Source organism: Macaca nemestrina, chromosome 19 (assembly GCF_043159975.1).
Source record: "Macaca nemestrina isolate mMacNem1 chromosome 19, mMacNem.hap1, whole genome shotgun sequence".
Lineage (NCBI taxonomy): Eukaryota > Metazoa > Chordata > Mammalia > Primates > Cercopithecidae > Macaca > Macaca nemestrina.
The window spans coordinates 58,150,791-58,165,802 of record NC_092143.1 but is presented as its reverse complement, the minus strand read 5'-3'; the positions used below and the strand labels follow the sequence as shown (position 1 = coordinate 58,165,802).

General features: G+C 39.1%; 1 long non-coding RNA gene across 1 annotated transcript; it reads right to left on the bottom strand.

Moving 5' to 3' along the window:
* Positions 1–2,025: 2,025 nt before the first annotated feature.
* Positions 2,026–7,103, bottom strand: LOC105498436 (uncharacterized). The gene is made up of 3 exons (XR_011616962.1): positions 5,244–7,103; positions 3,741–3,796; positions 2,026–2,659 (listed from the first exon to the last, which is right to left on the bottom strand). It is a non-coding gene; the product is annotated as an uncharacterized lncRNA (long non-coding RNA).
* Positions 7,104–15,012: the final 7,909 nt, after the last annotated feature.

Here is a 15,012-nt window from a genome sequence, read left to right as displayed (position 1 = left end):
GGCTGAAACTGGAAGTCCTTGGCCTTGAATTTTATTTGTTTGGGCTTTTTAAAAAATTATTTTAAAACATTTTAACTGACAAAAGTTGTATATATTCAATGTGTACAACATGATGAGTTGATACATGTGTACACTGTGTAATGATTACCACAATCAAATTAATACATTCATTACCACCCATAGTTACCACTGTGTGAGTGTGGGTGTGTGTATCTGTGTAGGTATGTGGTGAGGTCACTTAAAATCTGCTCTCTTATCACATTTCAAGTGAACAACACAGTATTATTAACTTTTTTCTTACAAGTTTCACTTTTAAAATTAATTCTTGCTTTACCTCACTGGCCCTAAGGGGGCACTCCTTCTCTCTGATCACAGGGCCCAGGTATGGAAATAAGACAACTGGTATCCTTCCTTAATGGAGACTACTGGAGCTTTGAAACAAGAGTTTTCAGAAGACTTGAGCATAACACAGGGAAACAGTTATCACAGAAAGATTATGTGGTTTACAGGATACACATTATTTCATTAGAGCTTGGGGTTACCTAAGATGACCTCTTTGCCTAGCTTCTAATCTGCTTCTATGTGGGTCCATGTTGTATTTCCCTGTAACCTCCTGGATCCCAGGAGGTCATTAAATGTGTGTGTGTGTGTGTGTGTGTGTGTGTGTGTGTGTGTGTGAGAGAGAGAGAGAGAGAGAGAGAGAGAGAGAGAGAGAGAGAGTCTTTTCACATGATGGTTTCCCTCAATGAGCAATTCATCCTTTTACCTTGCCTTTTCCCAAGATCTTAAGAGGTTGGACCTCCCAAAAAGGTAACAGTTTATCTTAAAGGAGCAGAAAATTAGGAAGAAATAAACTTTTATGCTTGCTGGGTAGTAGATACCCAGTAAGCATTTGCTTAATCAGTGACTAAATGACTCTAAGTCTAGGAATTTGAAGTTGAGGAAAATAGATTCAAAGCAAGAAATGGATTGACTTTGAATGGTTTCTGATAATATCATTCTTTTAGAATACACAAGAAAAACTGGAGAAACAAAGAAAAAAAAGGCTAAGGAAATGGTTGAATGGTTGTTACCATCACTTGCCTTTCCTGAAAAAAGGAATGCAGATACTTTCGGACATTTGGAATTGAGGATTAAACTAAAGCTGTTTTTTTAACAATCATAGTGGCCTAACTTATATGTTTACATCCAGCACCACCACCCTACACACTTTTTGACCTCCTCCAATTTGTCCTCCATTGCTCACTTTGGGTGAATTTTCCAAAATATAAATTTGATTATATAATTTTTGTGCTGAAAATCTCTAAATTCCTTTTACTTAAAATTGATCACATGTATTTATTTGGCATTAAAATCCAATTTATTATTTTGCCTCAATTTTTTTTTTGTTTGTTGTTTTGGTACATCACTAATCATTCTTCCTCAAATAATCTGTCCTTCAATAAAACTTCTTACCATTGTCAACCTAAACAATGCATTGCCTGTAGTGATAGTGTCTGTTTTCCTTGTTGAACTGCTTATATCTCTTAAAACTCAGCTTACTTTCTATGTAAATACTTTCTTGAAGAGTCCCAGACTTTCGAAGTTTCAGTTGTACTGTGCCATAACTATTTTATTACTTAATATTTTATAGTATAAAAATCAATTTATAAACTTTTGGCCAGGCTCAGTGGCTCATGCCTGTAATCTCAACACTTTGGGAGGCCGAGGCGGGCAGATCACTTGCGGTCAGGAATTCAAGAGCAGGCTGGCCAGAGTGGTGAAACCCCATCTCTACTAAAAATACAAAAAAATTAGCCTAGTATGGTGGCATGCACCTGTACTCCCAGCTCCTCAGGAGGCTGAGGCAGGATAATCACTTGAACCTGGGAGGCAGAGGTTGCATTGAGCCAAGATTGCACTGTTGTACTCCTGCCTGGACCACAGAGTGAGACTCCATCTCAAAAAAATAAATACAGGAATAAATAAAAATAAACAAATAAATAAATATGATATTATAAGTTTTTATTGTTTCCAATGGTTTCCCAATTACACAATATAAATAAAACCTAACCTACTGAGTGTTTGTGAGGATTAAGTGAATTGACCTTTAGACCAGTGTTGGATACAAAAGTACACACAGTAATGTTTGCTATGGTCAGGACCATGAGGATCATCACGGTGGTGATGATGATGTAGAGATGCAGACTTGAGGATATTGTTTGATCCATAAATAGTAGAGACACTTGAGGTTTGAGAGGGGAATCCAGGAGACAGGAGACAAAATTTAGTGAAGTTAGGAAGATTAAAAACACACTGTTGATAGTATAGGGAAAGATGAATTAAAACAAACAAACAAACAGGCACATCTGGTTAAAACTTTTAAGTATTTTGTTAGTAATTCTGTGTTGTAACTTCCCCTTGTCCCCATATTCCAAATGAGACTGTGAAGTATGATTACAATTAATCATACTGTAGAGATTACAATTAATCAGGTTGTAGAGATTTCCTCCTGGCTTGTGAGAAGAGGTACTGAGTCCTGCTTCAGTGTGGTGTAGGGAACAAATAACATTTACAAGTGGGGATTGCTGACTTTACATTGCAGACTGCCTCTTCTTCTAACAAATGAGTCCTGCGAGGCATATCTTCTTTACAGCACTTACCATTCCAGCTTTCACCACTGAAGAGGGAAAAATAACAAGGATGATAAATAAAAATAAAAGTATCAGCCCCAGGACCAACTATACAGACACCTCCCCCACCCCTCAACACAACCACCAACCTTTGGCCAAAGGGACCCAAGGAAAACCTTAAAACTGAGTTCATGGCCATGAGACAGAATGGGAGGCCCAATACATCTTGTCATCGTCTCCCCTCTCCCCCTGACTAACATGAGGTTTTCTTCCCTAAAAGCTAAGCAGAAACCAGCCCTTTTCAAGAGATTCCACTGTGGATATCAACCAACTGCTTGGCTACTGCCCCTTCTTTTGCAGTTTTGGCAAAAGAAACTTGATAAGAGACTACCAAGAAGAAACTTCTTTTTGATAAGAGACGACCAAGGAAGCAGTAGTTCTGAGCAGTCTTCAGAGGATGCACAGCGAAAACTTTCCTCTTCTGCTTCACTTTCTGACATCAGAGAGCCAAATACTCTACCCTTGGATCATGTGAACTCAGCCGTTTCTTGAACATTGGAACCACATGAGACACGAAGCCCAGTTGTACATTAGCATGTTTCTCCATTCATAAATATTCATGACTCCTTTTATAGATGATTGAATATGTATATTTGCCCACCCCATTCAGCATAAATCCCTGTCCTAGTTGGCTCAACCTCAGCATATCTGTTTCTGGCTTCTGGCCAGCGGCTACACTTCCCAGACTGTCAGAATGGCCACCCTGGGGGCTGCAACACTTGATGAGAATCAAAGCTCTCCTTTCCAAGTGTATGAACCTCACCATTTTTCAGTTGACAAAGAATATTAGAGTTTGTCTCTGAACCACCAAAAGTGAAGCCACTGCCATCCCAAGACTTGATTTTTCTTTTCTTTCCACTCCTAAACACATTTTTACCCTATGGGTATTCCTGACTGGCATTCTGAGCCACATTCGGTTTACTGATAGTCAACAGGGATAATGCATGCTTTTTTGCTTTCTTTCTAAATTGCTAATCCCATTGCCATCCCCACTCAATGTCTCCAATAAAACAGCCTTGTTCCCCCAACTTCTGATGCCTCTTTTATTACAACTCTTTATTAACTTACTTTTTCTGTCTCAGGTGCTTTCCCTTTGAAACTTGGGACACTTCCTTAAGGCTGATCTGAGAAAATAAAAGTAATGCTTTTTGTTATGCAGCCCAAACGTTCCCTCTCCAGCAATTAAGTACTCAAGGCAGAGGCCTTGATGAGTTATCTGCATTTATCTGGAGAAGGCACTCCCCAGGAGGTAAAGCTGGTCTTTGTTCCTCATTTGTGTTTGAGAGCTTAAGTCCTGGAGTTATCTATCTATTTCAACAACTTTTATCCACATTTCTCCCAGGAGGCTTCTAAGAGTCTCCAGCAAACCAGATCAACCTGTTCCGATGAACTTGCACTCTGCACTGATTTCCCTCTTGCACCTTTTTACTAGAATTGGGCTTTGCAGAAGAGAAGCTTGATTTCAAATTATTCCCAGCACAGTGCCAGTAGAGTATAGCTGCTCTCTGCTCCATTCCTTATCCATGTGAGTCTCAGTGAGCATGGAAACCTATCAACATATTTGACATGTTAACAGGTATCTCTTTATATGCATGTATTAAACTGTTAACACCTATATGTCATCCAAGAAGTCTCATAGGAAGACAAGATTTTTTTTAAAATTCTGGATTTTCATGCACATAGAAGATGTATATTCTAAGATGTGCTTTCTGAAATTGATGTGACCTAATTTAGGAGTATTTTATAAAGCAGAAAATTAAGTAATCTGGACTGAAATAATTGACCAAAGAGGACAAGTTCAGTTTAGTCCACCTAATAAATAATTTCATTCTTGTTCATTTCCTTAAAATAGTTCATCAGCTTATATTAATAAAAATGATACAAAACAGAGCAATGATAATAAATAAGTAAATTGAGGGAGAGAGAGAAAGAAGAAGCAGGTGTCTGGAATCAGTTACAGCAGAAGAATTGACATGTAGCTCTGAGCCTTGTGTCAACAGAGTCAGCTGCAGAAACAAATTTGGGTTGCAGCTGACATCTCTCAAAGGCTATGTGCCAGGTCTGGTTCCAAGGGACTTTTTACATATGAACTTCTTTTACTTTCACAATTGCCCTATGAGGCAGGTACTATTGACACCCACATTTTACAGATGAGGAAACTAAGACAAAGGAAGTTAACATAACTAGCTCAAGGTAACATGGTACGAGAGAGCTGGAATCTGAATTCAGGCAATGTGACTCTATAGTCTATGCTATTAACCATAATGGTTCTTCTTGCCATCTAATAAGAGTCCACCAATAGATAAAAGCTTTTCCTTGTCCTGATTCTAAGATAACCTTACTTGGTAGAACCTTGGACTGGGTAATGTAATGGAAACATGGAAATCAAAAATATGATGCTGGTTTTCCAAAAGAAATGATACATTCTTTACATGCAACTTCTTTTGTTACTCCTTTAAAGTTAGAGAGATAGCATTACCCTATAGTTTGGAGGCATAGACACTTTGTTTTGTGATGTTGGAACTTAGCACAGGGTCAGAATTTAAAGGCACTGGAAGATATCTCGGTTACCTGTCTTTTAGACGGTCTTGCTCATATTAGATGTTTTCAGGGAGATTTTGGAAGCGCCTCCTTCAAATCAGTGTATAGTTGGCTTATTTAGCTAATGCTTTAAAAGATGTCGTGCATATTGTTGATTAAATAAAAAATTATATACTGGTAGAGGTCAGTATGCTGGTTTATAGGATGGTGTCCTTATCTAGGTAAGCACAGGGTAACGGGATATGGATAGCTTGCTTTATCTTGACATACACGTGAGGTTTGGTAGGATGAGCTGTGAAACTGGAAGGGACAAGGAGGTCAGAAGAAAACATTAAGGTCAGGTGTAACTAATCAGTCTTCTCTACAAAAGAAACTTCGTATCTTATACAATAGGCATTTTTAAAATCAGGGACTTTATATATTTTCTTAGTATATTTATCATATTAGACATGACATTTACTCTATGAGTTAAACGTTAAAGATATTGCACTAAATATGAGTTAATACAAGTAAATATGAATATATGCTACCTCCCTAATTTTCAGAAGTTTAATTTTTAGAAGCTTAATTTAGATAGCCTTTCCAATTATACTCTTCAACAGAGTGCCAGATGATAAGAACTGAGGTGGAGAGTTAATTATTAAACAAATCACACTTTAAAATTACTTCTACATAAACAAAAGATTAATTTTGTTTTCAAAACGTGTCCTATATATAGGTTTGCTTTTCTCTTTATTATACTGGTAGCCATCTTATACTCCACTTGCTTTACTATTTATTTACTTTGGAAGTAGAAAGGAATGTGGAGCAGGGAAGAGCAGTTGCAACATGTAATTTACTCCAGCAAAAAGAAACATTTTGTTTCTTGGTAAAAAAGCTTCAGTGCTCTTGCTAGTCCCTGTTTGTCATTACTCTCTCTTCCAGTAGGGGGCAGGATGTAGCAATCTGTGAACTCACACTTCTAAGGGGTTAAATGAGGAGCAGTATCATGTTCTTTTCGAGTTGCTGTTTAAGTGATTAAAAAGCTGTTGTTGTTGTTGTTTTTTTCGTGGTGTATATGATCCTGGTTTATTCCACTGAATCCCCTAAAGAGATATTGTGATAATTTTCAAAATGCTGCATTGCAACAAATCAACACCTACCCCAGTTCTCCTCTAGAGTGCTTCCAAGGATTTCAAAAAAGAATTTTCCATCGTTGGCAAATAAGCAAGACAAATTTTGCTATGCATTACAGTCTCTACTCAGATGTTGTATTTTAAGACAAGAAGACAATATAAACGTTTATTATTAACTAAGGAGCCACAGAGCAAATGCTTGCGGAACAGTGACACTTGTGCCTGGCACACTCCCAGCTCTTGGGCTACAGATGCAAATTGAAGAAAAACTCTGCCTGCAAGGATCCTGCATTCTACTGAGAGGAGAAAAACAATCCACAGAAATGGCCAAATAAATAAAATAATTTCAAGCACTTATAATTACTGGAATAAAAATGAAATAGGGTACACGATGATGGGGCAGCCAGATTATCAGGAAAGAATCTTTAGAGACTGAGAGTCAGTTCCCCAAATTGCATATGGGCTGCTTCCCCATAGCACATTTCTTTAGAGTCATGTTTTTATCTAAGAACAATTTTTCCCATTAAAAGTGTAACATGGTGATTATATCCCTAGCACAGCTCATAAAAGACTCGCAGTCAGAAAACAAACAAAATACTGTTTGAATTCTGGATGTCTGCTTTATTTTTTTATTTTTTTTGAGACAGAGTCTCGCTTTGTCACCCAGGCTGGAGTGCAGTGGCACCATCTTGGCTCACGGCAAGCTCCGCCTCCTGGGTTCACGCCATTCTCCTGCCTCAGCCTCCGAGTAGCTGGGACTACAGGCGCCCGCCACCACGCCCGGCTATTTTTTTTTTTTTTTTTAATGTATTTTTAGTAGAGACGGGGTTTCACCGTGTTAGCCAGGATGGTCTCCATCTCCTGACCTCGTGATCCGCCCGCCTCGGCCTCCCAAAGTGCTAGGATTACAGGCGTGGGCCACCGCGCCCGGCTCTGGATGTCTGCTTTAAACAGATCCCTTGACCTGTCTAACACTCCTCCCCTGCATTATCATGATCATAACAACTGGGAAGGTTATTGAGAACAGTAAAGATAATGTACAAGGGACCCAAGTAAAGCACCTGGCATACAGTAGTGGTAGAGAGCTATAATCTATAATATAATCCTCTAGACAAACATTTTTCTGTAAAGGACTAGATAATAAATATTTTTGGTTTTGTGGACCATATTGTCTTTCTTGTATCTATGCTGTTATTGCGTGAAAACAACTATAACCAGCATGTAATGAATGAGCATGGTTGTGTTCCAATAAAACTTTATTTACAATAATGGGACGCAGACTAGAGTTGGTCCACTGGCCTTAATTTGATGACCCTTGTTCAGAATATATGTATAGTTATGACTATATTGATAAAAGTATAAGTAATTAGAGTATGTTATAATGGAATTCAGCTCCCAAACGTAGCAATAACTGTGTGATAAAAAGCATTTACTGATCTTTTTCAATGTGCCAAAAATATGTCTCTACTCAGTCCAAGAGGTAGGAACACTCCCAACCACCCAGCGTTTTCTGTTATAAACCAGAAGACCTGGGCCATCCTTTCCTCACAGGGTTGCTGCTAAGGGATAGGGTGGGGTCTCTGGGAAGACAGCTGGGTGATTTATTTGTGAGAAAAGTAGGAGTCATGGATCTAAGAGCTTCTCCGCAAAATAACTTTCTAGGAACATGTCTCAATTCTGGGCTCTCAGGCCATCACTTCATTTTTCCTCAAACATATCCACTTATTGGCCCATCTCTTCGCTTTCTCTGGTCCAGGTTAGAACTTCTAAGGCAATCAAGTTGCCTCAGCATCACCTGGGAGAGCTTAGCTTACTAAGATGAGAGATTGCTGTGCCCTAACTACACTATCATGCCCATCCCCCACCCCCACCTACCTCCTCTCTGATCTCAGATACAGCTGTGATGGCCCTCAGGTGTCTAAACTTTAACACATACCACCCTAGGTCCTCCAGCTGATACTGATAACTACTACTCCAGGATAAAGAATTCTTTGGCATCATGGGATGTAGATTAGCATAAAATGAGGAAGTGAGGGCTGCTTTGGGAGGCGGAGGTTGCACTGAGCTGAGATGGCACCACTGTGTTCCAGCCTGGGTGACAGAGCAAAATTCTGTCTCAAAAGAAAAAAAAGTGAGGGATCCTTCTCCTGAATGAGAAGCAAGAATCACCTGCCTTCACCAGGTAATTCTGCCACCATAGACACGTCTCATTGCCTGAACTATTTAGCTGGGCACCCAGAGAAGCACACGGGGGACGTGACAGTGATAAGAGAGGATGAGGAGAAAGAGAACTAGAAGCCCACAGAAAAAGCCTGTGGCCTGCTGGGCTGTCTTACCTTAATTTGTCCTTGAGACTTGACCCAGCCCATAGTGTCTGGCACAGTGCTAGGCGCTATCTATTAGTTGTGGCTGAAGAGTGGGGGTGTTTTATGCTAGTGAAGAGAGAAAGCTTAACTATTTTCACAACTAAGATATGCTTATACCACACACTTACAGCTGACATTTTGTGAGAAATACTGCTTTAGGATAAAGAATTGTTTAGGATCAGAGAGATATAGAATGGCATTAAAATGGCATAATTTTAGAATTAGAGAATAAACGAGATTTGGCATGTGTATTTATGTTCATGTTGAATTTGTTTTATTTTCTAATCATAAGTTGAAGCTGTATATAAATGTTAGGATTTTTCACTGATAAGCAATAAATTGTTAGAGGAAGGATAGCCTGGAAGCTAAGTTCATCTGTAATATGAAAACAATGCTACCTCCCTCATAAACATGATAAAGGTGTAAGAAGTTCTACCTGCTAAAACAGCGTAGATACATAGCAGTGCACAAGGAATGCTAACTATTGTAAACCAGTAAGTGTTTGAGACAGGTGTCAATCAATTTAGAGGTTTCTTTTGCCAAGATTGAGGATACACCTGGGAAAAAAGAGATGCAAGTTACAGTAGCATCTGTGGCCTGTGCTCCAAAGAAGGTTTTGAGGACTTCAATATTTAAAGGGGAAAAAGCAGGCAGGAGGAGAAAGAGAAACAAACAGTTAATTATTCATCTATCACTAGCTCAGTAAATCTGCATTTTACGTATGATAAACTAAACATAGAGTAGAGGAAAAAGTCAAATATGCATCTGTCTCGGAGTGGGCTGAGGGATGATTTCTAGCCTTGTCTTTTCCCCATACCTGTGAAAATAAGGTGTGCATTTACACTGCCAGGATGAGGGAGGCTACCTCGGGCGATATGTGGCCTTCTGTCTTGCAGCTCTCTGTGTACGAACAAAACGAGGGCAGAGAGTTTTACATGGCTCCGTTTTGAAGCTGAACTTTTCCTTTTTGCTTGGTGAGTTTAGGGTCCCAAGATAGTGGTGTATGTGTGTGTGTGTATGTGTATACATATATATATATAATTATTTATTTATTTATTTTGAGACAGAGTCTTGCTCTGTCATCAGGCTGGAGGGCAGTGGTGCGATCTTGGCTGACTGCAACCTCTGCCTCCTGGGTCCAGGCGATTCTCCTGCCTCAACCTCCAGAGTAGCTGGGATTACAGGCATATGCCACCACGCCCAGCTAATATTTTTTTATTTTTAGTGCAAATGGGGTTTCACCACGTTGGCCAGGTTGGTCTCAATCTCTTGACCTCATGATCCGCCAGCCTTCGTCTCCCAACGTGCTGGGATTACAGGCATGAGCCACCGCTCCTGGCCCTGAGATTTTATTTACCTTTCATGCTATTATGGACCAGGGCATCAGACTCTTACCTAGCACTCCTCTCTGGTAATGCAGAAAATGTAGTAAATCCTGCATTATCTCTACTTTTTCAGTTAAAACAGTGAAAAGAGGTAAGTTTTTATTGTCTTTGGTGGGAGCTCCTTATACAAATATGGAATGCATTGGGCGTGTGTTTGAAGAGTAACCAAATCATGGTCTCTATATATGGATGGCAAGAGCTAAAATCACATCTCCACCACTTACTAGTGTGCCACAATGGACAAGTGGTTAAGCTGTAGGTGCCTCAGTTATCTCATGGACAAAAATAATGAGAAAAAAACCCACATGGGATTTAAATGTGAAAGAAAATTTTAGTATTATAGTTTATATTTTTTTCAAATGTTCCTTTCTCCCATTGCTAAATGACCATGTCCAAAATAGTGAGCAGATTGAAAATTAGATCTGGTGCAAATTTTAAAATAAGCCTATGGCTTTGTTGTTTTTGGTGTACCTGGAGTCCCAATAGGGACCTCATGTAAGCAACTTTTGGAGCATTTATGCATGTCCTCTGCTGCCTAGGAGTGCAAAGTAGGGCTCAAATGCATGTTCCTATCAAATACTGGAATAAGCTCATAAGTCTTTTGCCTTCATTTGGTTATACTGGCCAGTGGAGATAATTGTTCTTATTTTCTAAAATTAAACAATGTATCTCAGAGCTTCAAGTGGAAATGCAAAAAAGAAATAGCACTCTGGGAATCTATTTATTCAGTATGTACAGCAAAACCTTCTGCTTTTATATTTACTGCTTTTATATTTGAGAAAGAGCTTACTCTCATTTTACACATGGACAAACAGATCTAGTTCAGTGGCTGTTGGTATAGGCCCTGGTGCCAAAATACTCACTGGTGACTTACAGATCCTTCATAAGCATAGATTTCTTTTCTATCTAATCTCCCACCTCTGACTCCAGAGAAGCATGGGGTTCTGCAAGTTAGAAGCATTTAATATATACTGGTTGAATGACTTTCTTAATGAATTTTTATTATGAAAAAGACAAAAAAAAATCACAAACACAAAAACAAAACAAAAAACCTACAGGTGAAGGGGGAGAGAAAACCAAAAATTCCTAGGTTTAAAAATCTCCAACATTGTAAGTGTCAAAAAGTGAGTATCAGACATTAGTAGAAAAACATAGATAGCGTATGTTTGTGACATATAAAAGCAATAACTCTTAGAAATGCAATGTGAAACAATAAGGCCCAGATGGAGAAAAAACAGTACCTCCCTGTCTTCACAACAGGTCTCCCTAAGTAGAAAATTAATCAGGACTTGCCATTTTGTGTGTTCTCCGGCAAGAAAAGAAGGGCTAAAGAGTAAAGGTAGGAGGATGGTGGTACCCAGGGAAAATTTTCTACAAAAATAAACAGATCTCAGCTGGGACACCTCCCTTCCTGTCTCATCCTCTTTCTTTTCTCCTCTACTGTGACCCACCTCCCCACCACTCATTAACAACACAGGGGCCAGAATTCATGAGTTCAGCTTGTCTTATTGTATCTTCCTTCTGACAAGGAGGACAACAGGCAAAGCTACAGAGGGGGAAGGGTTAAAGGATTAGGAGAAATATATATTTGGGTCTTACTGCCTCTATCAAAAGCAAAGCTTCTAAGGGTCTACCCAGAGACGGGGAATTTGGGAATCTGAAGGCTAATTCCCCTTCCGCAAATAAGATCCCACATAGTCCTGCCCAAGTGGAGTGAGTTCTGGACTAACAGCAAAATGGCAGAAGAATATCAGAGACTATAGCCCCAGACTCAGTGCCGGAAACACCTTCCATGCCTCTGCTCTCTGGGCATAGAACTCACATACCCAACACTTCAGCTGCTAACCTGAAAAGGAAAGGTGTACATTTCAGACAGGGGGAAAAAGATGTCAAGGAGAGTTTAATCGTACCGCATTAGGACAAACAGTAAATTAAACAGAGCATGCCCCTTAAATATAAACAAAAGTTAAAGAAACAACATGACACGTTATAGGAAGAAAGGAAGGCAGACAGGGGAGAAGAGTTCACAAAAATTCAAAAAAAAAGAAACTATACTTAAAGTATCTTCCAATAATACATTTTTTTCTTCAATAAATGCTGTGCTTGCTAAAATAAGCCACAAGAGCAGGGAAACACGTTTTCACCTCATTTGACAACCCTATATTATAATGATGTCACCTTATGGCAAATCTTTAATTGTAAGCATTCTTTCTCAAAGGGTTCCTAAAAACAGAGCAGTCTATTGTTGCACACATTTTCTATCCGCTACAGCAATGCAGGGTGGGTGCCTTATACACTATGCCAGCCCAAGACATAGTGGGGCCCCTCGGAAGACTGGAAGAAAAAAACTATCAGAGTTTCCTTAGTGGTGTAGGAGAAGGACTAGTTTGGCAACGAAGCTGCAACCTCATGATATGGTATTCACGTTGGCTTTTAGTTTAGTTTAGTTTGGTTTTACTAGTGAAATGACAGTTCCTCACGGGTAGTGTTTTCTTTGGAAGATGGGACAAGGTGAAACATTGCATCACTCACAGTGTACGCATCCCATGCAGACAGCAGAGTAGTGCTGGACCTTAGATCAGCAGGAATTCTACGGCGTGCCTCTGCCACTCCTAAAGCAATTATCCTCCTTTTGTTCATTAGTATTCAGCCTAGCTGCAGATACTGCCAACACCAAAGGTCAAATTCAAATTTCTATATATTATCTTAGAATTCAATCGGAAGTTGTACTCCTGACTGGTGCCTCCAATGTCATATTGGTACAGGATTTCTCACAGAAATTTTCCCCCGCCAGACTTAATTGGTGTATCCTTTCCAAAACCACTTATAGGCTAAGAACCTTCTCTCTCTCTCTCTCTATATATATATATACTTATGAGCAGACTTGGATTGGTTCGCTTTTCTTGAGCCCTCAGGTGGTCGCAGTAATACGTGGCATTTTCTGACTTTTTCTGGCTCCCACCATATAATGCTTATAGCAGAAAGACCCTTCCTTCCTTCCATGTGAGTATGCTGCTCATGCAATCATTTTTGTTGTTTGTTTTCCCTTTTGGGATTTTCACTTTGGGTGATGGAAGGAAGGTTCTATGATGCAGTGTTACTTCATCTTACTCCAGAAGTTTCTGCTCAGATCCATCATGCAATATTCTACAAAGGGACCAACCCACATTTGCCACTCCACTATTTAAAATATGTCTGTTCCTCTTCATCCTCTACAGGGCATATCTGGCCCCTTTATTCTTCTCCAGGAATCTCTTGTCTTCAAACTCTACCCTCCAGCAACACTAAACTTGAGTGACTGTGCACTTGTTATCCCTTGCCTCCTCTGTACCTCGCATTTTGTTGCTCCTGCAGTTGAAACATTCTTCGTTTGACACATGTTTCTCTCTTCTCCTATTCTCTCAAAGGATTCTCTCAACATTTGGCCAGGTATTCTCTAATGATCCAGTCTTTATAATGAGCTACACCCTCCCTTCACCCTTCTGCCCCCAAGACCGGGTCTGTGCCCTCCCCTGACCTCTCTGGCACAGTCCTATCATTGCGTGTTGTATTCTTACACTTCATCCTTTTGTATTATACCAACTGTACTTCTGTCCCTCTTTTCCATTAGATATTGACTCTTTGAAGCAGGAATTGTAATTTTTCTGTATCAGAGCACAATGCTCAGCACCTAGTAGGGAAAGAATACACAATGATTAAATGAATGAAAATTAAAATGAGCTAAGAGGTTTGCTTACTCTATGGGTTTGGCTCAGAGCAGATCTCTGAGTCCTTCCACCAGCAAAGGAAATAAGAATAAATAATCTACTGTGGAATTTCTGGCCACTGTATTATCACCTTGATGGAGTGCCTTAAATAAGTAGAAGACATTTCTCATGGGCAGCCCTATCTAATCCACTCCCCAATAAACAGAGAATATTAGAAGTTAAAACTTTCAAGGGAAAAAACTGGTACCATTCCACACTTTTAGTAACAGCATTTGGTCTGTGTGGTCTATGCTTTACTGTATTTTTTCTCTCATAGTATTAAAAGCGGTCCTGAAAATTATCTTTAATTTTCTCTTATTTCAGCCAATAGCCTTGAATGGGGAAAAAAACATAGTAAATGAGATGAAATACAATTTTTAATGTGCAAATAAAAAGGGTTTTAGCAAAGAAATCAAGGGAGAGATTTAATTTTTAAACTCACTTGATCATCCTAAATTCAGTAGATATGTTGTTGCCAAACACTCTCTTTTAAAAGAAATGTCATCTAATTACATCTAACATTAAATATATCTTTTAATTGTTCAGAGTAAATAAAATGCCACTGGTAATTACCACAAGTTTTATGAATGTGGTTGGATTGCTTTCTGAATTTAATTAAGCTTTGGATTCTCATGTACTCTTCTCTCCTAATGAGTTGGAGCCTTCTCAAACATACTTCAGGAAATCTCTTGGGCAGAAACACCTTCTAAGAATCAATGTGGAGGAAAGGGTCCAGAGGTATTTCTGCTTTATTTCCCTTGAAAGTCTTAGTTGCACTTTTATCATATTTGTTTATTACATTTAATTTGAATGAGAGACATTCAAGAAAAATACCATTAAAATAATTACCAAAGATCACACCCTTTATACAAAAGAAGAATTATAGGTGCAGCAGCTAACAATTATTCGTAAATGTTTGTGCTGCTGACTTAAGATATTTTCTACAAGTGAATGGGAAAATGCAACTGGGTACAGAGTGGTTTTTAAAAGAAAAAACGAGAAATTAATTACAGAAGTAAGCAGAATAATAGCTCCCCAGAGACAGTCACATCCTGATTATAGAACCTGTGAATATGTTGTGTTACATGTCAGATTATGGAATTAAGTTTGCAGATGGATTAAGGTTGCTAATTAACAAACCTTAGTAAAAGGAGAGTATGCTGTATTATTCAGGTGAGCCCAGTATA